Raw genomic sequence first — 20,832 nt, 5'->3', positions numbered from 1 at the left:
GTTGACAAACTAGTATAACTAGACTACAATAACATTATTTTTTGCCAATCAATACAGTTCCACAATCCAAAATACAACAAAAAGCCGCTTTCATTTATCACTCTTTAAATAGTTTCATATAGTTTTCAGTGTTTTTATTCTTAAATAGCTTCTTTAATTTGCTAAGTGACCCACATATTTTTAATTCCTCTTGACAGCTGTTCCATAGAATTACACCTTTAACTGAAATACAATAGTATTTTGCATTGGTCCTCACTTGGTTCTTTTTAAACCATACAAGTTCCCCTTAAATCATGTTGACATTCTCTTTCTGTAAACAACCCTTGGATACTTTCTGGCAATTGATGATTGTTTGCTTTGTACATAATTTGTAATGTTTTTAGTTCTACTAATTCTTTAAACTTTAGGGCCTTTAGTTCAATAAATAGGGAGTTTGTTGGCTCCCTATAGTTGGTTTTTCTTTACTATTCGTATGGCTCTCTTTTGTAGCATAAATATTGAATTGGTATTTGTTTTGTATGTATTTCCCCATACTTCCACACAATAAGTAATGTATGGAAGCACTAGGGAGCAATACAAGGTATATAATGATTTTTTCATTTAATAAGTCTTTAACTTTATATAATATTGCAATTGACTTTGAAATCTTGTTCTTAGTATAGGATATATTGGGCTTCCAATTTAAGTCATTGTCAATTATCACCCCAAGAAATTTAATGCCGACACCCTTTCTATTTCAATTTCATTAATCATTAATTTACCTCTTGTGTTCGGTAAACGATTACCAAACACAATAAATTTTGTTTTACTTATATTTAATGTTAGTTTATTCAAATCAAACCAATTTTTTAGCAGTACCATTTCTTTTTCCATTGTATCCAAAAGTTGTTTCAGATTGTCACCAGAACAAAATAAGTTTGTATCATCCGCAAATAATATCAGTTTTAATACTTTGGAGCCTCACATATGTCGTTGATGTACAACAGAAAAAGCAATGGGCCCAGCACAGAGCCTTGGGGAACCCCACATGTCACTTGCAACAATTGTGACTTGCAATTATCTATTTGGACATATTGATACCTTTTTTTCTAAGTAACTACTTATCCAAGAATGAGCTACTCCTCTTACACCATATTTTTTTTCAGTTTCTCTAGTAGGATATCATGGTTAACAGTGTCGAATGCTTTTTTTAAGATCTAAAAAAATACCCCAACTGTGTCTTTTATTTTAACGGGGTCCGGGGAAATTGTGAAACTTGGGCTGTTAAAGATGCAGTTTGTTTGAGCAGGAAAGGAAGGCCAATCGTTGGGGTCCTCATCGTCATATTTGAATGACAAATAAAGCTAATTTTCCCCGTACGTTACAGATGTGTCACGTGTGCATATAGCTATTAGTGCAGAACGTTCCCTATTGTAATTTCTTCGCTTCAATACAATGTCTATCTGCCTCAGTCTGAACTTTAGAAAAACCCTGCAACTGAACGTGATGTGATTTTGCCAAATTAGACCGCTTAGATAAAGATTTTTCGTTGTTGTACTATGGCATGCGGTCATTTTCAAGAGGGTTCGGCCAAGGGCGACATCTGTTGGTGAAAATGCAATTAGAAAAAAAAACCCCCCACATCTCAGTGTTTGTATATTTTCATATTCACAGAGTTGTCAAATTATTAGGGCTGGGAAAAGATTAATCTCGATTAATCGCATCCAAAATAAAAGTTTGTGTCTTCATGATATATGTGTGTGTGTACTGTGTATAATTATTTTTGTATATATAAATTATATATATTTCAAAGCTCAAAACTCATCAAAACGTAACTGCGATCATCAGTGGGGCAGGAACGTTTAAGTGGTCTGGCTGTCATCAGCATCAATGGGGACGTGGCTCAGAAACTGTCATATGATGACCTGATAGCTGATTTTGCAGCTAGGAAATGTAGGCGTGTGCCTCTGTAGGGCCTCTGACAACTGATGGTAGTGAAAATGCTTAATATAGTTCTATAGAATAGCAGAATGGTCTCTTTATAGAGATGTATTCCCTCTGTTGAGTAATTTCTACTGTGCAGTTATGCATGATTATTTGCAGTTTAAAATGTGCACTTTAAAATTCATACTTCATAAAATTCATACACTTATACTGTTATTTGCACTAAACTTTTTTTGAACTTTTAACTTTCTGTGTTTACATTGTTCAGTTCCAATTATTCATTTGCAGCAGTTATTTTGGAAGTAAAGAGAACCTAACTAAGAAATTCTGAATGGTAGTTATTTCTTTGGTTGGTGGGTGGGTGGGGGGGGGGGTGGTTGGTTGGGGAGGGGAGGGGGGGGGGCACCGCCAAGCATTTGTGCTTAGGTGACAAACATACAACATATAACAAAACTCTACAATTTTATATGCATTAATTGAAATCAGGCATCAAAACAGTTCACAGGTAAGTTCAGAATCCTGGGTGCTGATTGGTCAAAAAACATTCTAGCTATGTTAAAATGCACAATAAAGAAATGCATACATCATGGGTTCAGGAAGTCAACCAATAGGATACATTCATATAAAAAAACCATGCTGCATTGTGATTTTGAAACATGCAGTGCTCATGTTTATTCAACGAAGGCGACCGTCACAAATAACTTAATGTATGGAAAACACTGGCAATGTATATCAAAATATCGGCAATGTGTTTAAAAATCATATCACCATTATTGATAGATAGATAGATAGATAGATAGATAGATAGATAGATAGATAGATAGATAGATAGATAGATAGATAGATAGATAGATAGATAGATAGATAGATAGATAGATAGATAGATAGATAGATAGATAGATAGATAGATAGATGCTGAATTGTCCAGCCCTACTTATGTAAATTAAGATATTTATTTTTATTATTCGATTCTTATCTACATCTACATTTATAAAAAACAAATAAAAATAAAAATTACCTTTCCTAATCAAACAGTTTTCAGCATTAATGATAATAAACAATGATAAAATACACGATACAGAAAGAAAACATAATATCATCTAACAAAAAAAATGTAGTTAAACAGTAAAAAATAACTATAAGATGTTAAATTTAGCTATATCTATTATATACAAGTTAATTTAGGTAGCCTAAAGTTATTCATTTTTCTATTGTGTATCTAAAATATAAATTAATAAAAAATTTATATATTTCAGGTCTGTTAAGTTATCATCTTAATTTAACAAGGACAGGAAGTTATTTTAATTTCTCAGCTGTGTATATAAAATATAAATAAAAATAAATGCAGCCTTGGTGAGCATGAGAGACTTTCATGAATGAACGAATGAATGAACGAGCCAACGAATGACATCTACACTCTGTCTACAAACAGAAAGCTGTTGTCGCTCTGGACTGATACAACCCTCCAGCTGTGATATTACAGAACAGTGATGTAATCAAAACAATACCTGCGGCTTCCGCAGCTGTAGATGTGACACTATATGGTATGCTGTCAACCAGGAGCGCCAGAGTAAAGTGTGGGTTTACTGCAGGTCAGGTCAAAAGCAGCAGTCACTGATAGCTGCTCTAAACACACTGTTGTGCTGCTACAGCTGGAAGCAGCCGCTGCCTTTGAGGAGACCGTGCATTAACTTGTCAGGAGATCTGACAATCGTACAATGGCATCGTACCAGCTGCCAGCACGCAAATCTAATTTCCATTACAATTAAAACCTCGCCGATGGATTGAGGATGATGTTTGCGCTGCAGGGGTCTAATACGGCCTCTCTCGCAGTTTGATAATGTGGCGATCCAGGTGGCTTCATACGGCCCCCACCTCTCCACCAAACCAAACACAAGCACACCGCAGGGCTTAGGTGGTTCTAGCCAAATGCTTTCACTTTCCCAGAAGGCGTGTCTGTGTTTGTGTTCTCCCAGAGGTTGTGTGTTCATTGCATTCATTAAAAAGCTTTTTACAGTGCCAGAGCTTAAATGAACCGACATGGATTAGTTATCTCACCACTGTGCATCACAAAGATCCTGCTCCGAATATTACTCCTGTCCGTCATATTCAGACAGAATATACCGCCTCAGACGGGGATTCTGTGAAGGATGCTTTTCAGTCTACTTTGGTGGTCCTAGAACAATATTTCTTAAAACCAATCAGACTTTAGCTGTAGGTTTAGGGGCCTGAACAACTTCTATCAACCAATCATATTTTAGCATTAGGTTTGCAGTAGGAATGTGCAGATATTAAAATTTCAAAAATTATTTCATGCTAGCCTGTTTTTTATACATTAAGTATAATAGCACACACACACACACACACACACACACACACAAATAACATACAAATATCATCAATCATGCTACAAGTGAATATATGCATCATAACATTATAATGTACATATAATAATTCATTTATTGTGATAAATGTTCGATATTAAAAATGTATACTATTTTGCAGAATAAATAAATATATAAATAATTAAACACTTAAACCTAAAATCAAACAGTTTAGTACAAGGGAATTTAGGCACACTGAGGATAAAAATAAATAAATAAATAATTTGATTTGCAAGAGATTACATTTAACAGTGACATTAACATTTAACTTTGAGTGTTAGATGACTTCAGAAGTGAATATAAAATAAGGGAAAAGTGCATGCAATATCAAATATACAGTAACAAATCAAGTGTTACTGAATAATAGTAATTATAATAAATAAAATAACATTTAATATCAACCTATACTGTAGGTTACAGTACAGGTCAGAGTCATAACCAACATTTCTACCAACCTATCAGATTTTTCTTGCGATGACCAAAAACCAATAAATGACATATATTAAAATTTTATACTCTTTTGTCTAAATTAATTCAAAATGAAACATTAAAAACTAAAAAAAAAAAACAACAACAACAACAACGATTTCAAAAGCTAATAGTGAACATTATACACAACATTATAATGTATACAAAATTCATATTTATTTTGAGATTTGTACATTTGGTTACATGTAAAGGGTTAATTCACCAATAAATTAAAAATGGTCATTTTTTTATGTTTCAAGTCTTCATTTGTGTTTCAAAGATTAACCAAAGTTTAAGACTTTTTTTTTTCTTTTCAGATTTTTATTTTTATTTTTGGGTGATGTATCCATTTAACAGTCCTACTGCATTGTTTTTAAAGATGAACTTTAAGTGACTTAAAGATGGCAAAGTTAATCTAAATTTTAAAGGCAATAAGCACACCTAAAAGCTAAAAAAACAACAAACAAACAAACAAACAAACTATCAACTAATGACTGATTTGGTACCAATACAAATCAAGCATCACAAGTTACAAGTACAGTTAAGGTTAAAGGGCTAAAAGAACATTTATTTCAAAGGAATCAGATCTCAGCAGTAAGTTTAAGCTTATGCTTTTCAAAAGCATTCCTATCAGCCAATCATTTTACTCTGCATCAATGATTGGTTGAAACTATAATGAAGTTGCACAACCACAGGAAAGCATTCGAAACCATGCCATGTCCTTCAATGACCTCTCTGAACCTTCAATTGAGCTTGCCAAACAGTCTTGCCAAACTGATGGCTCACAGACACAGACTGACACTACAGTGTTATTTAGAATTACAGCAGGGACTCTTGGGAGAGCTGCGAAATCACTCCGCACGCCACCCTTTATGACGGAGGTTGTCACAGTAATACAGAAAAGAATTTCTGCACTCGTGTACTCGGCATTAAGCATGAATCATTTATGCAGGTGCCTTGATGTATTTTTAATCATTAGACAAATTGAACACAGAACAGGGTTGCTTTCATTAATATCTGTCTGCTATGTGAGTGTTTCCTGTGCTCCTGTGCGCATTTTTACCCAAACTGTAATTGCTCATTTTCAAAAAATGATTAGAGTAAAAGGGGGCCGCATTACAGCGGGAATGTGAAAAGAAAATAATTAGCAGTGCCGCACAAATCTCATTTGGAGGCATACAGGAGCCTTTTAGAGGGAGGTCACTGCATGCATTACATTGTTGATTAGCCCTGATGCTCTGCCAGGGTGACGCTGGCCTTCCCCTGCCAATGATCAGAAGGGTTAGGGCTTTTTTTTCCCCCCGATGGCCACTCGCATCCCAACCGTGGCAGGAAGATTAAGTGTGAGCCTCTCTTGGATGTGAGGAATCATCACTGCACCCTGAATGCTCCAGCGCCCGGACCGGCTCACCGAACACACTGGCCTGGAACAGAGAACCTGGAGGAGAGCTGATAAAACTAACGGAGCAGGAGTGGAAGCGAGCGTATCGAAAAGTCCAACTTCCTGGGTCAGCTTCAATTTGTATTCATGCATTCATTTTTTTTATGATTTATTTCACCCAAGGCTGAGGAATCAGACTTGGTGGTAGTGGACCAAGTCCAGCATTCACTGATAGAGGGACAGGAAAAGAAGGAGAGAGGGAAAAAAAGAGAGAGAGGGGAGGATCACTGGGGCGGAATGAAATAAGTGATAGCACCTGTGATGCGTCTCAAAATATACACAGCTAAATCTTTAAGTGAGAGAGCTGAAGTCAAGATTATGGGGTCCCGCCTATACTTAGCACTGACTGACAGACTCACAGTAATGTCAGATAATTAACAGTGCTATATACTTTTATAGGTTTTGTTAATATTTCAAATTAGATTTTTTATTTTTTTTTAAATCTCCGTTTTAGTTCAAGTTTTAGTAATTTTATTGTGTTTTTGTCTTTTTTTTTTTTTCTATGGACTATTTACTTAATTTTACTTACTTAACTTTCTATATCAGAGGTGCCCAAACATTTTAATACAAAGGGCCAAAAATCATATTTGATTAAGGGCCATGGTCCAAAGTAAATGTTGCATAAAATCCAACTATATTGTGTATTTGTAATATTAAATATAATAATAATAATAAAAAAAAATAATATAAATATATATATAATAATATATATATATATATATATATATATATATATATTCAATGCATACATTTTAATTGTTTAAATTAAATCTAATTCATTTATTGTTTTTAACTTTCAATGCAAAAATAAAACAAAAAAGGTTAACTAAAAAAAAATATAAATCATATGAGACACAAATCATATGCTTAAATGGCACGTTTTCTCTATTTTTCCTTCCTCTTGTGATATGTCATGGTGGGCCAGATCAAAGGTCATCATGGGCCAACTTTAACCCACAGGCCACTGGTTTGGACATCTCTGGTCTATATAGTATTTATTATTTTTTTTTAATTTATTAGTTTTAGTTTATTTAGGTTTAGTTATTATAGTATTCAACTTAAACTAAATAAAAATGAGAAATGTTGCTTTGCAAATAAAATAAGTTATTTATTTTTAAAAGATTATTTCAAGTAACATTTTTTGTATGGTTTTAGGTTTGAACCTGAATTGACCATTCAGCAGTTATGTGCCACAGTTTACCATGTGAGAAAGAGTGTAGTATTTTCTTTTCATATTGGTAGATTTCAGCTAAACTGACATTATTGTTTATGATGGAAACCATGCAACAAGATACTGGTACGCACATAGGAAAGAAAATCCATAGCGGAGATATCTTCAGTGTCACAGTAGTTTTTACCAGACACCAATGAAATTAAATGGAGAGCAAATGATGTCTCCCGCTTCTCAGATTTTTTCAATGAGTAAAAAGATTCCCGGTAATATCACATCTCAATACTTTCCGAAAATGTCATAAGAATTTCACAAAATGTGCTCAAAGTTAGCAAATCAAAAGTCAGAGATTTCAATATGAATATCAGATTTACGACCAAATCATTTGGATTAAGTTATCATCTACTATCTCAACACTATCATATCCTTGGCCTCTAATGCATGTTTTGCCTTAAAATGAACACTATTCAGTTTTTAGTTGAGTGAAATGACATTTCAAACACACATCCTCTTGTTTGGAGCTGCTACAAGCTTTATAATGTTAGCTATCCAGGGTCCAAGTTTGATATTAGTATCCAAAAATGTATTTTTACAATTTTAATATCCTGCATGCTCTGGCAGACACTGTTGTCTCCTTGGTAAACAAGTACAATAATTAAAAATAATAATAATAATAATAATAATAATAATAAATCATTTTCACACAATAAATATTAATATGGTTTCATTCTTTTTTCTAAACTAACCATTTTAGATCTATAATTCATATTTTTTAAACAGAAATTCTTAGTTTATGATTGAAACTCTGGAACAAAAGAAAAAAAATCTATTGGCCATTTGAAAAGAAATCCATTCCCCCCATTCTGTTCTACAGGCATCAAGAGCCTTAAATGTAAATATCACAGCCCCTGTTAGTGAAAAGTAAATGACACCATGAACAGGACTCACCATGTGGAGATTTCAGATGCCCCACTGACCTGTGGGTAATTCACTTCGTAGAGAGGAACATTAAATATTACTTCAGACTAAACCCAGTAGACCTGTGCACGTCTCATGGAGGCAGTTACTCTGGATAGAGACATGGGATAGACATGACCCCATGCATGCACAGGCGTGATCGCATGATCTCATGTTCCACTGTACATGCAGTTAGCAGCCTCTGTCTGGGTCGATTGCGAGCCGAGCCGAGGTCTGTTGCCAGGCAGATGCTTTCAGTGCACACTGGAATAACTGAAGACTTGTGAGGTCTGTAGAAGAAGTCAAAAAATGAAAACTTCAATCATAATTTACTCACCCTCATGTTGTTTCAGACCTGTATGACCCACTTTCTTCTGCCAAACACAAAAGAAGAATGTTATGTGTCCAAACAACATTGGACCTCATGGACCTTCATTGTATGAATCCAGGCTCATTAGAAAAACATGTCTAGGTTGACATTTTTGCAAAATGGTATTACAATGTTTCTTGCACAAATGATTAAAATGAATGTTAATCTGACAACACTGGTTGTTGTATGTTGTATATATCAAAAAAAAAAGAAAAAAGGAAAACACATTTGCTTTAAGGTATTTTTTTTTATCGGAACTCATGTTTCATGGGACTGGAACCACACGTATCACAACATTTTCAAAATGAATAGTTCATTGAGTGGCACTAAAAGTGTTCAGTTTTAACATGATTCTTGCATCATTTTATTATGGTGGTTGTTGTACGTATGACGTCAGCCCAGAAATAAGATGTCCGGTAAGCGGCGCATTGTGTTGAAAATAACATATGAAACCCTACCTTAAACTTAACTGATAGTGTTGACAAAAGGGGTATTTGTAAGGGATTAGTATTACCAGGTGACCAACAGTCATTTGTAATAATTGCGGAGGTTGTCTATGATCTTAATCCCGTGAGAATCAGCCATGTCTGTAATTTGTAAAGTAAAAATTCCCCCGCAAAAAGACCTACCATATTTTGCCGAACACCGAGGTCCTGTGATAATATTAGTCCCGTCTGAATCGGCATCTCTGTGATTTGGCCTGGATTTAGCGGGTCGTATATCATTTTTCAATTTTTTTTGTTTCATGTGCACCTTTTTATCCATCTTTCCCTAAGAATAGAGCTGCGTTGGAGTGTTTGAAATTATTTTGGGTGCTGTCATCATATGGCTACACCATACAATTTGCAGAAAGATAAACCCGAAAGGTTTTGAGGTTAATGTGTTACAAATAAATCAAGCATAAAGCTTGAGATATTATTTTAACCTGGTGAAATGTAAATGACACAGAGCAAGAAACTATGTTAATTTCTTTTTTTAAAATCCATCTGGACTATAGAACAGGACTCTGAAAACCTTGACATCCAGGTATCCGGGAGATAAGTCAGTAAATTTGAGTAAAATCACTGGCTTCGCTTATCCCGTGCGAATGCACCTCACGAAATTCAGATGTGGGGGGTAATTTCAAAATCACACAAGGTCCCTAGATAATATTAATCCCATGCGAATAGGGCTAAAACAAATGTCAGATAAAAACACATTTTCTAAAGTGACCCTGCAATTTTAGCTTGCTTTTACAATTCTTTGAGCTTTTTTCATAGGATTCATACCCAAGTGTATTGCATTGCAAGTGCAATACTGCACCAGGTGCGCTACTGAGCAAGTTTACTATGTCAGAAAAGTCATACATATGGCATATGGCTTCTAAATCTGCCCCTGTACTAATCATAATTTTGTGAAAATTTATAAAAATTGCTATTGTTTCATTACAACCAGTGTTTATTTCAGTTGGAAACTGCAATGAATTGAACATATAGGTATGTTTCTGGAGTTTTGGAAAAAGGTAGGTTGATGCATGTTTTTCCAAAGAGCCTGGCTTGCATTTTCCAGAATATCTTCTTTTGTGTTCTGCAGATGAAATAAAGCAATACAGGTTTGGAATGACATGAGAGGGAGTAAACAACGACAGAGTTTACATTTTTGCATCAACTGTCATGTTAACTTCAGAATGCAACTGATATTCTTAAAGGGACGGCATGTGTTATACACACTCTACCACTCTCATTTCCACCCGAGAAAGCTCTGGCGTTATCAAGTGTGCCGTTATCAAGTTAATGATTTAACTAATTGCAATAAAAAGCAGTGGTGTTTACAGAGCGTGAGGAAAATGGGTCTAATTAGAGAGCAGTGCCGGCAAAGTTCATGGATAGTCGGTCCTGGGGAAAGAAAGGGGTAGAGCGAGACCTCTGATCATCGGTACACTCTCAAAGAGAACGGTTCCTCCATTGATCTAGTGCACTCTCTGCTACCAGCTGATATATGGAGCCTGTTCCTGTTCGCTGCAAACAGCTAGTCACCACAACACACACATCAATATGAGCACATAAGCACACACACGCACGCTCTTCTGTGCCTTGATCCACTCATGTGCTCGCTCACGTCAACACGGACACACTCGCTCAGACAGGACACCCTCATGCACAAACAAATGCTCAATAATGATGCTGAATCCACTCTCATTGCTTTTTGATGAGAGTGTGTTGAAAGAGCAGGCTGCTATGATGTGGTCTAACAATCCCGTTCCCTTATTTGCATTAAGAGCAAGCAGGTAGCCCCAGTAATGGCTTTGTGGCTCTCCAGAAGATGTCTTTGAAGCCGGAGAATCGATGCGCCTCTTCAAAACTCCATATCCTTCTGGATACGACTCCTCGACCCACTCAGGCGCTACCGTGAGACCAAAGCAAAGCAGTCTTTTTTAAAAAAGACAAGTCAGAGAAAGCCAGTGGCACTTTTTTATATGAGAAAAACGCAGACATTGGCACTTTCGGTTCCCTCAGTGTGACTCTGGCGAACATTACAGCGCAGGGCTATTTGTGTATATCTTGCTAAATGGAAATAAAGAGAGGAATCATGCTGCCAATTTGCATCATTCAGGCGTAAAAGCCCGCTTGGCATAACGAAGATAATAAAAAAAAAGTAGCACAACTCAATTTTCAACATCCGAAATGAGCCTCATTTCCACAAAACCCCCAGATTTTCAAGGCGATGACAATAACGTGCCATTTTCAGAGGCTTGTACTGGGTTTTCCACAGTCCACTGAGGCTGAAAGGCCATTTTGATGGGACAGGCTGAACCTTCTGCTATTGAATGTGACTGCAATGATAATTTGAAGAATGGGAGGTGATGGTTAGTCATTACGGCCGTCACTGAAGGTTCTTGAAAATGACTCCTGGCAGGCCCGACTCCTTCCCAGATGCAGGCTGTCAAGGCGCACCAAAGCAGAGGCTAAGCTGATTAAACAGGACCTTTTCCAGGGTGTTTGTTTATTTAGCGCTCATACGAAAAACAACTCTCGTCGTGATGAAACCAGGCACTTAATTGGGATTCAGGTTGCATCTTTTAGTGGACGGTGACCTGCGGGGAATGTCCCGACAGACGTGTTGGGGTCACGCGATCGGGCCGGATTAACATAATGGAAGCTACATGCCAATTTTGGGCCGTTTCAAAGGATGCTAATTATGGAGCCAAAGTTGAAATCAATACCTCAGAGAGAAAATGGCGACACATGTATAAAAACACACAGGAAAAAGCAGCCAAATTACAGTTGGCCTTTTCCCCCCTCCACAAAGGACTCATTAGGGAGCAGGCAGCATTATCGCCGGATAGCCTCCGTTTCTGCGGTTAATGCCACCCAATTCCTTCTGTTTACTGAAAAGCCTCTGCTGTGGATTCATACCTAATGTGCTGCTTTAAATTTTAATGCTCCGAGTTCACACTGGAGCCTTCGAGGGGCCCATCAAGGCTCGAGCGAAGAGCCAGATGCCCATCTTACCCCCAGAAGGATGTGGAAGTATTACATTAGACACTAAATCCACACCGGCCTTGTTAATTATTTAGGAAAACAAAGTGCTGCAGTCATAGACACTCCACTGTACAGCTGAGCAATGTTTAATCTACATAATGTATCTGGAGGTGGATGAAGCCGGGAGAGCGGGGGATAAAGCGGTAGGGAGAGAGAAAGATGCAGCTGATAGAGAAGTGGAGAGCGTGCTAGGCTACAGTAATGGCAAGGAAGGGAGAAATGAAGATGAGAAGCGCTAATGAGACAGCGCGGACCGAGATTGTGAAACCACATGCAGAAAGGTACAAGTAAGCCATGGAAGATAAACATGGCGAGGACAGAACAAGCAAGCAATCTGAAGCTTTTGATATAGAGGAGACTGGGGCTAGTTGTCACATGGGGAAGCGCTACAGTATATCTCAGTAGCTATAAGTTACAATTCTAATTACACAAATGTACGATTTCTCTAGCATTGACTTTGTTGATGTCAAACAGCTAGTTCAAAACTGTTGTAAATTAGGTACTTTTCTGTCCTTTAAAATATTTTTTAAAGAGCTTTAAAATATAATTATAGAAATAATACAAATATATAAAATATTACATAAAATACACGCAACCGTAACGTTTTTAAAGAAATGAATACTTTGAATTAAAATAATCATTAACTTGATTAAAAGGGACAGGATAGACATTTATATCATTAAAAGAGATTTCTATTTCAAATAAAAGAGTATTGGACTAGTATTTAGTAAATCAGTATTGGACTATGGTGATATAATGTATATGCTTGCACCGTTGAATGTTTTGTAGGTTATCATGCTGCTTTACGATTCGTTACTGGTACAAATGTCCGTACACATCACTGTAAATTACATGAAATAACAAAATGGACTTCATTTTGCTTAAGGAGGAAAAATCATATGTTAATTTTTATTTTAAAAGCTTTGGTGGGTAAACTACCACAGTATGCATCTAGTTTGTTGACATACTGTACACATTTATAATACCAGATTAACAGATAAACTCTTACAAGACGCCGATTTTTCATACAGAGATAGGTCGATCTGCTTTGTCCAATAACGCTCCTTATGTATGGAACGAGCTTCAAGGTACACTACATATGGAATTTGTACCATCTCTCGCTTTTTTTAAAAATATTTTAAAGTCTGTTTTTATAGAACAGTGTACATGTTTCAATAATTGATTAGGGTTTGTTTTGTTTTTAGAAAATTGCGTTTTGTGTTTGTTCATTGTATGGTGAGATGTATTTCTTTGTAAATTTCTCCTTTGCTGCCTATCTTGACCAGGACTCCCTGGTAGAAGAGATACTGTAACTCAACGGGACCTTTCTGGTTAAATAAGTAAATAAATAAATAAATAAAAACAATAAAGCATTTTCATTTTTATGGGTATTGGTCATTTTCAAAACCAATTACCAAAAATCATTTAAAAGCATTTAAATAAAGTTTTTGTCAGAGCCCTTGTTATTCTTAATTTTACACCAGACATATATATCGGTTCAAAATGTCGGTTATCTGTCTACTTAATCTGTAATAATCGGTACCGGCCTAGCGCTATTTACTATATTATACTACATACAGATTTTGATATACAACTGTACAACTAAAAGTCTAGAAGGTGTGAGTCTATGCAGAAAATACCACAAAAGACATATCCTAAGAAATGTTTTTAGAAAGTGTGACAAGTGGCCTTGGTCTCCCCTGTTTGATTTCAGGGACAGAGAAACACAAAGAAATGGGAAAACAAAAGTTGACAATACTCAATTTCCACCATAATATGACGTTCAAATCCTCTACATTTTTAATCCCATTATTGTTCAAAAGCCTTGACTCCTCGCTACACTGAACAAAGACATGTAATTTCCCAAGTATTTAACGTTAACTTTCATACAAGTGCAACAAAAGGACATAATAACAAAGCCATAATTCTCACTGTTAGACACTTTTAAACTTTTTAACATTTAAGGTAATGAGTGAAAGTCTTTACAGGTCTTAAGAAACATTCCCTGCATAAATTCGTGTTTATTAGTGTGATCTATTATGCATTCAGAAGAAGCAAAGAGGAACAGGCCGGGTGCATTTTACCATTCATCATTATAGCTATATTGGAACCACAATGCTAATACTGGCAGTGCATTTGAGGACATGATGAAGCATCTCAAAGAGATTGTGATCGTCATTATGGCAGAGACACTGAAGTAATGTGGTGGTTATTGATGAAACATATTGAGCTGGGCTGAAATAGAGTGAGAGGGATAGTATGTGGAGGTGTTGGCAGTGGGATGATGATGTTGCAGCTATAACCCTAATCAATGAAATCAGATGAATGCTGTTTCTGGATATATTTATATGCAGACCATCCCCCATCTGTTTAGAGCCATCTATCTGTATCTCCTGACCCCAGATTTCTGTTAGATGCTAAAACAAGACTTAAACGCAATCTGGCACTCTGGATGAGCACTACATATGTCTAGAAGATATTCTTGTATATTTCAAAATAAATGTTGCTCATAGAACCCATTAAATATTAAGGTTTGGTGACCTTTAGTCCATGTTTATGAGCACTGAGGTTATCTAGTGTATGCTAATGTTTACATGTATAAATTCTCTTCCAAAAAAAAAAAAAAAGACTAAAAACTAATTACTATTAGAGCTTGTACTATTTATTAATTTATTTTATTTACTAATTTTGATAATAATAATTATTATTATTACTATAATAACTGTTGTTATTGTAGTTGTTAAAAATGGTCCATAACAATGAAACAAATATTAAAAGTTATAAAAATTTATAAATTATCTTCCAAGAAAAATTTACAAAGCTAATGATGATTTATAGCTTGTACTATGCATGTATGTATGTATGTATGTATATGCTTAATAATAATAATTTAAAAAAATTGAGAACATGATTGGAATATATTTTAACTTGCATCACCACATGAGCAGTGCAGCTAAAAACTAGGCTACAGCTTTAACAACATACAACAATTTATGAATTAACTCATAATTAAATTTAATTATGAAACCAGAAAACAGAAAACTCTCAAATGAGGCTCTTTTACCATTTAGAGGATTAAAAGAAAACTTTTTTTATTGTTTGAATAGTCTGTTTTGAGAAGTTTGGAAGCCCTTGCATTAGAGGTCCTTTAAAATACTAGAGTTCACATTAGTTAAAAAATGGACATGAACAATGAATGCATTGAAAAGCGGCCAAACCTTTTGCTCGGTGTGCATTCGCCGCTGTGATTTAGAATTGTGCAGAACGCACTTGCGCTTGTTTTCACCTCTGCTTATCTCCCCCTCTCAGCCCTGTATCTCATGTGCCCCTCCTTTAATTTATCTTCTTTCTGGCTGATTGATTAGTAATGCCTTTTTTTGTTTGTTTGTGACTGAGACTTAATTAGATTTCGCAGGTTAGAGGTCTACATACTGAAAGTTCAAGATTATTATTATTATTATTATTTTAATTAGATTGTGCCATTAAAGCGGGTTATTGTGGGACATTTTGGAGAAGGGAAGGGCAGCACTGTGGCTCCACCGGCAGTCATTAAGTCTGTGATGGAGTTACAGCCTAACAATGTCAGAAATGAGAAGTGCTTCAGGGAGCCAAAAAAGTGCTGTGTAAATGGACATTTTTAGTGCTATGGATCCACCTGTTGACTCAAAGAGAATTCTGGTCAATAAAATAATACTAAAAATCTCAGAAGGCTCCAAACACATCCGCAGATTACATGCTCTTAAGCGCAGTAAGTCTCCAGAGCTTTTTGTTGAGTGCAATTAGAAACGGCCTTCCGTCAAACACCACATCCAAGAGGTCTATAATACACTGAGAAAGTGATTTTTCAAAGTTGTAAATAAAACACCATACATGAAAATGCTATTTCAGTCAATTCACTGTGTTACTTGCCATTTCTTTGTGATTTTTGGTGAAATTTACTAGCAATTTCTGAGCGAAAATTGTTATACCACCAATTTTTGTTTGAGTGGATCTGCAGAAATGGCATTGCTGTACATCTTAATTGCAGTTTTATGGCTGGCACAGGATGTCTGCAGTCATCTTTGCTCAGTGGTGAGCATTTCTGAGTCGAAAATGTCATTGCAAAAACGCATACAGTTCCAGACCCTTCACTAGCAAAAATCCAGAGCGGTGATGTCAACATCAGCTGATACGGAAAAATAAAAATCCATTTAACTCTATCCTATTCATTTGCATTCCTCAAAGACCCATTAAAACATGCAGATCTCCAGAGTAAGTTGAACCTATTAAAGGCATTTTAAAAGATGAATTAAAAGAAAAGTAGTGTCCAGCTGCTTGGCCACAAGCAAAAGAAGTGCCTTATAATGAATAGTCATTATTTCGACACGTACTAGTTTTTAATGAGAGCGATCATGATGGCGCAGTTGTTGGATTGGACACCTGGTAGGTATTGAACAGCAGTCACATTTAAAATGCATTTAGAAGCCTGATTGCAACCACATGAAATAAGGTATAATGGTCCTCGTCAGAATTCAGTGTCTCAAACAGAGATTTGAATAAAAAGAGTGAATATTGTAAAAACGATAATAACTATTGCACCCGTCTGGGGGGTAATAAATAAATAAATGTGTGCTTTGCAACTGTGCATCAGCCAGCAACAAGAGAGACTCGGCTGTGTGCAGATTTAATTAGAAAGCAAAGCTTTTTTGACAGTAAATTGATTTTTAATTGTCTTCTTCTGCATTCACTCCAGGTGGCTCAAGTCTTCTCTATTTGATGTTTTGTGTGCTTTATGTGAAGGTTTTTCTTCTGCCAAAACAGTTTATTATGGCGCGCTACAGATTAGCAAGCGTTTCTCCCAAATCAAGCCTATTCTACATCCGAGGGACATCCAGTGGGGTTTTAACAGAACAGTCTAAATTCTCTGCGGCAAATGCACTCAGAAACAACGGCAATAGTGGATTTAACAAAAAAAAAACATGGTCTGGTCGACATCGCTAATGGGCCCAACAGGAAGGAAATGTAATTTGAAAGGAGCTGATCTATGTACGCCATTGTTGTGGGGTAATGCTGATGTAATTATTATCTGCCGTTGATGGAAGTCGGTAGAGGAAGGATTTGGGACCGTGCCACAAATCTGTGCAGGATGCCAGGATGTCATTCATTCACACACAGTCGCACAAAAACTATATATATGGTGCTTTCTGTGAAGTAAACAGATCTGTGTGATTTAGCCATGACTAGCAAGTCAGAATGGGTGTGGTCTGCACTGAATTTGATCTAATGAGGTTATATCAGTAGCATATTACATAACACATTCCCTATATTCTGCCTTACAAATGACTTTCCAGCAGGCTATTTATCATTTACATTAAAAACAGTTTTAATTAATAGCGTGCATTGAATATTCTCAATGCAGCGGCTTAATAAAGATCGTTCCACAGCAACTCATACATCATATGGTGTGATATTGTGACACGGTTATGAAAGTCTTTGATCGGCATACGTCAAAATGAGAAAAAAGGGTCCTATAGATTCAGCTTTAAATCAGTTTTGAAAGCAAATGATATAAAATGACAGTACACTAATGTGATCGGGGTGGGGCTGACCTTTTCTGTGCTTATAGCTACAACTGCCTGGTTCAGGCATGCGTAAGGCCTGCCCTTTCTACAGATATTCTTATACTTCATATGCTTTATAATGCAATCTATGCAAGATTTCAGAGAGTTCTTATGCAGAAGGGATTCAGCTTTAAAACAGAATTATTATATCCTGCTGCATGCTATAGAATAACTCTTGATTTAGTTTCATACCAAAATAATGTAATAATATTTAAAAAAAAGGGATATCTAGTACGATTTTCACTCAATTAAAAAATGTAAAGCATTATAATTTATGATAATATAATGGTTGAAGTCCAAATTCAAAGAAATATGATCAAGTCCTACATTCATTATATCCAAGGGGATGGTCTTTATTTGATTAAATAAATGCAATAACTGACAACTAATGAGGAATTCTGTGGCCGAATATTTTATATTAATGACTAGAGCGGTCTCATGATAAGTACTTAAATTTAATATAGTCTGACTGACATGTCCCCAATTAGATGTTTCCTAATAAGTCTCTTATTAGATGTGCCCGATTTTGTCCCATAATACAGTCTCACACAGCAAAATAGTTGAGTGTTTGCACAGCTATATAGAATTGTAATTGCCACTGTCATATGAAGTCTTAATTATGAGATGTGCCACATTACAAAGGCATTTAAATTGAGCAACAGTAGCATCTGCTGGTTGGAAAAGGACATAGCAGGAATTCAGTGTTACTTCTACAAACCCCAAACTGAAATACAGCTGATGCATTAAATACTGATATGAAATGAAGGGGAATTTAATTTAACTTGATATTTCAAGACATGTACACGGTTCTTGCATATATAGAATCGAGTCACTACAGTGATTAGCGATGTATAAAGTATTTATTATGAAATATTAAACATGATTATATACTCTTTACTATTTAAATATATATTTTTGTTATTACTGCAGTTTTTTATAGAATATACTGTATATTTTGTAGTAGCCTATACAAATAGTACATTAAATGAAACTAGGTATTTACTGTTAAATAGCTACAGGACCACATCTGAAATCCACGTAAATGTTAGTTTACACACGTATAAGTAATCTTAGGTTACAAACTGGACTCCAAAACCCATAATCACAGAGTTCCATGCCCAAAGTGCGTTAAGAATTACGCAACATACACACACGTATAAGCCGTTTACACTTTTAAAACACTAATTTGATGTTAATCACTATTATTTCACAGTTCAGAACTGAATAACCTTTAAAGGCAAGAGCTGTTGGCCAAAAACCCAACCATAACATCAAGCCAAATACCGTAAACACGCTCTTTCACGTGGGCGTCCCGCAGAGCTCAACTCTCGGCCCTTTCCTAGGCTCGCTGTTTCCGATTCTGCGCAGTTGAGCCTGATCCGCCTCGGCTGAGCTTTTGAGAGTTGTGCGGAAAAACCGATGAAGTCCTGAAAACTTGCAACAAAGTAGCGATCTGAGCAACGATGAGTGGATTTGTTGTCGACAGCACCGTGTCATCGGGCAATTCTTCGGTTGCGATTCCGACAGACATCAGCGGGCAAATATTAGATCTAGACGAAGACGATGACTTGGAAGTTTTCAGTAAGGTAATTTATAATCAACTGGTTTCAACTGAGATCCACCGCAGGCTGTTCGATCGGTTGTGTGAAACAGAGACATCAGTGTTGACATCTTTTGATTCTACATAATCAATTTCGTAGAAATCTCAACTTCTCTTGGTGTTTTGCTGTGTTCTGAAGTTCCAAAGGTCAGCAATCAGGCGCTGTCATGCCATGTATTTTTCTTCCACTTCTGGGTTTTTACTGTTGTACTTTCTGTATGCTCCGTCATTTGATGCAAGATAATTAGTTTTTAAAATAATAGTCAGAAACTCATGGATCAGCTCAGTAGCCTACAGATGCAGTCTGTGCGAACACCTCTGTTAGTTTATCTGACTGTCTCACTGTCGCGAACATAATGTTATTTATCTGTCTGTCTGTCTGACTGTCTGTCTATCTGGTTGTCTGTCTGCGGTCTGTAGTAGTAGAGCACTAGCAGTCAGTCAACTGGGAAGAACTCCCGTACAATTCGCAGTTACAACACCCTAGCGATGTATGGCAACAGTTAGACCACCGTAGCAACATCTAGTAATAGTTAAAACACCCTAACACCTGGCGCCAGCCAGAATACCCTAAGAATTCCCAGCAAGCTATAAGAACACCATAACAACAGTTATCGAACACCCTAGAAACTAGGCAGAACACCCTTACAATTCATAGCAAACACCCTAGCAACACCCAACAAGTGTTAAGAACACCCTAGCAATGCGTAACAAGAGTTAAAATACCCTAGCAACTAAACAGAACACTCAAACAATTCTCAGCAAGCAGTTAGAACACCCTAGCAACACTTCTAAACCATTAGAACACCCTAGCAAATAAGCAGACCACCCTAAAAGTTCTTAGAACAGCAGTTAGAACACCCTAGAAATGCCTAGCAACAGTTAGAACTCCCCTAGCAACTAGACAGAACACCCTAGCAATGTCTAACAAAAGTTAGAACACATTAGCAATGCCTATAAACTGTTAGAACACCCTAGCAATGCCTAACAACAGTTAAAACACCCGTAATAACTAGGCGGAACACCCTAGCAATGCCTAGCAACAGTTAGAACAGCCTGACAACTAGGCAGAACATCCTAGCAATGCCTAGCAACAGTTAGAACACCCTAACAATTCCCAGCAACAGTTAGAACACCATAGCAACCGGGCAGAACACTCTGACCATTCTCAGCAAGTAATTCGTGACGAACGTTCATTTGTAGTTGTAGTGTTTATACTTCTCTCTAACTGTTGGTGTTGTTGTCAGTATCAGCAGCAGTGAATGGTTTTGAATGGAAGTGCTGTGTTTGTTGGGTGAAGCAGCAGTGCAGTTTGTGCTGACTACAGGCCAGTTTGTTATGACAGGAAACAGACGCTCAGGCTTCTTTCCCAGCAGCTGCGGCTAAACGAAAGGGAT

At 36.4% G+C, this 20,832-nt stretch overlaps 1 protein-coding gene and 1 long non-coding RNA gene across 2 annotated transcripts in view; one reads left to right on the top strand and one right to left on the bottom strand.

The window, feature by feature from the left end:
- The window catches only part of snx7 (sorting nexin 7), a 35,523-nt gene that overhangs the window by 5,377 nt on the left and 9,314 nt on the right, over positions 1-20,832 (top strand). The gene's annotated exons all lie outside the window — the stretch shown is intronic.
- On the bottom strand, positions 6,074-20,095 carry LOC122142310. Its single transcript, XR_006158518.1, has 3 exons — positions 19,120-20,095; positions 8,336-8,634; positions 6,074-6,384 (listed from the first exon to the last, which is right to left on the bottom strand). It is a non-coding gene; the product is annotated as an uncharacterized LOC122142310 (long non-coding RNA).

Source organism: Cyprinus carpio, chromosome B24 (genome assembly GCF_018340385.1).
Source record: "Cyprinus carpio isolate SPL01 chromosome B24, ASM1834038v1, whole genome shotgun sequence".
Taxonomy (NCBI): domain Eukaryota; kingdom Metazoa; phylum Chordata; class Actinopteri; order Cypriniformes; family Cyprinidae; genus Cyprinus; species Cyprinus carpio.
Note: the sequence above shows the minus strand (reverse complement) of the source record. Positions and strands in the feature narration are given on the sequence as shown.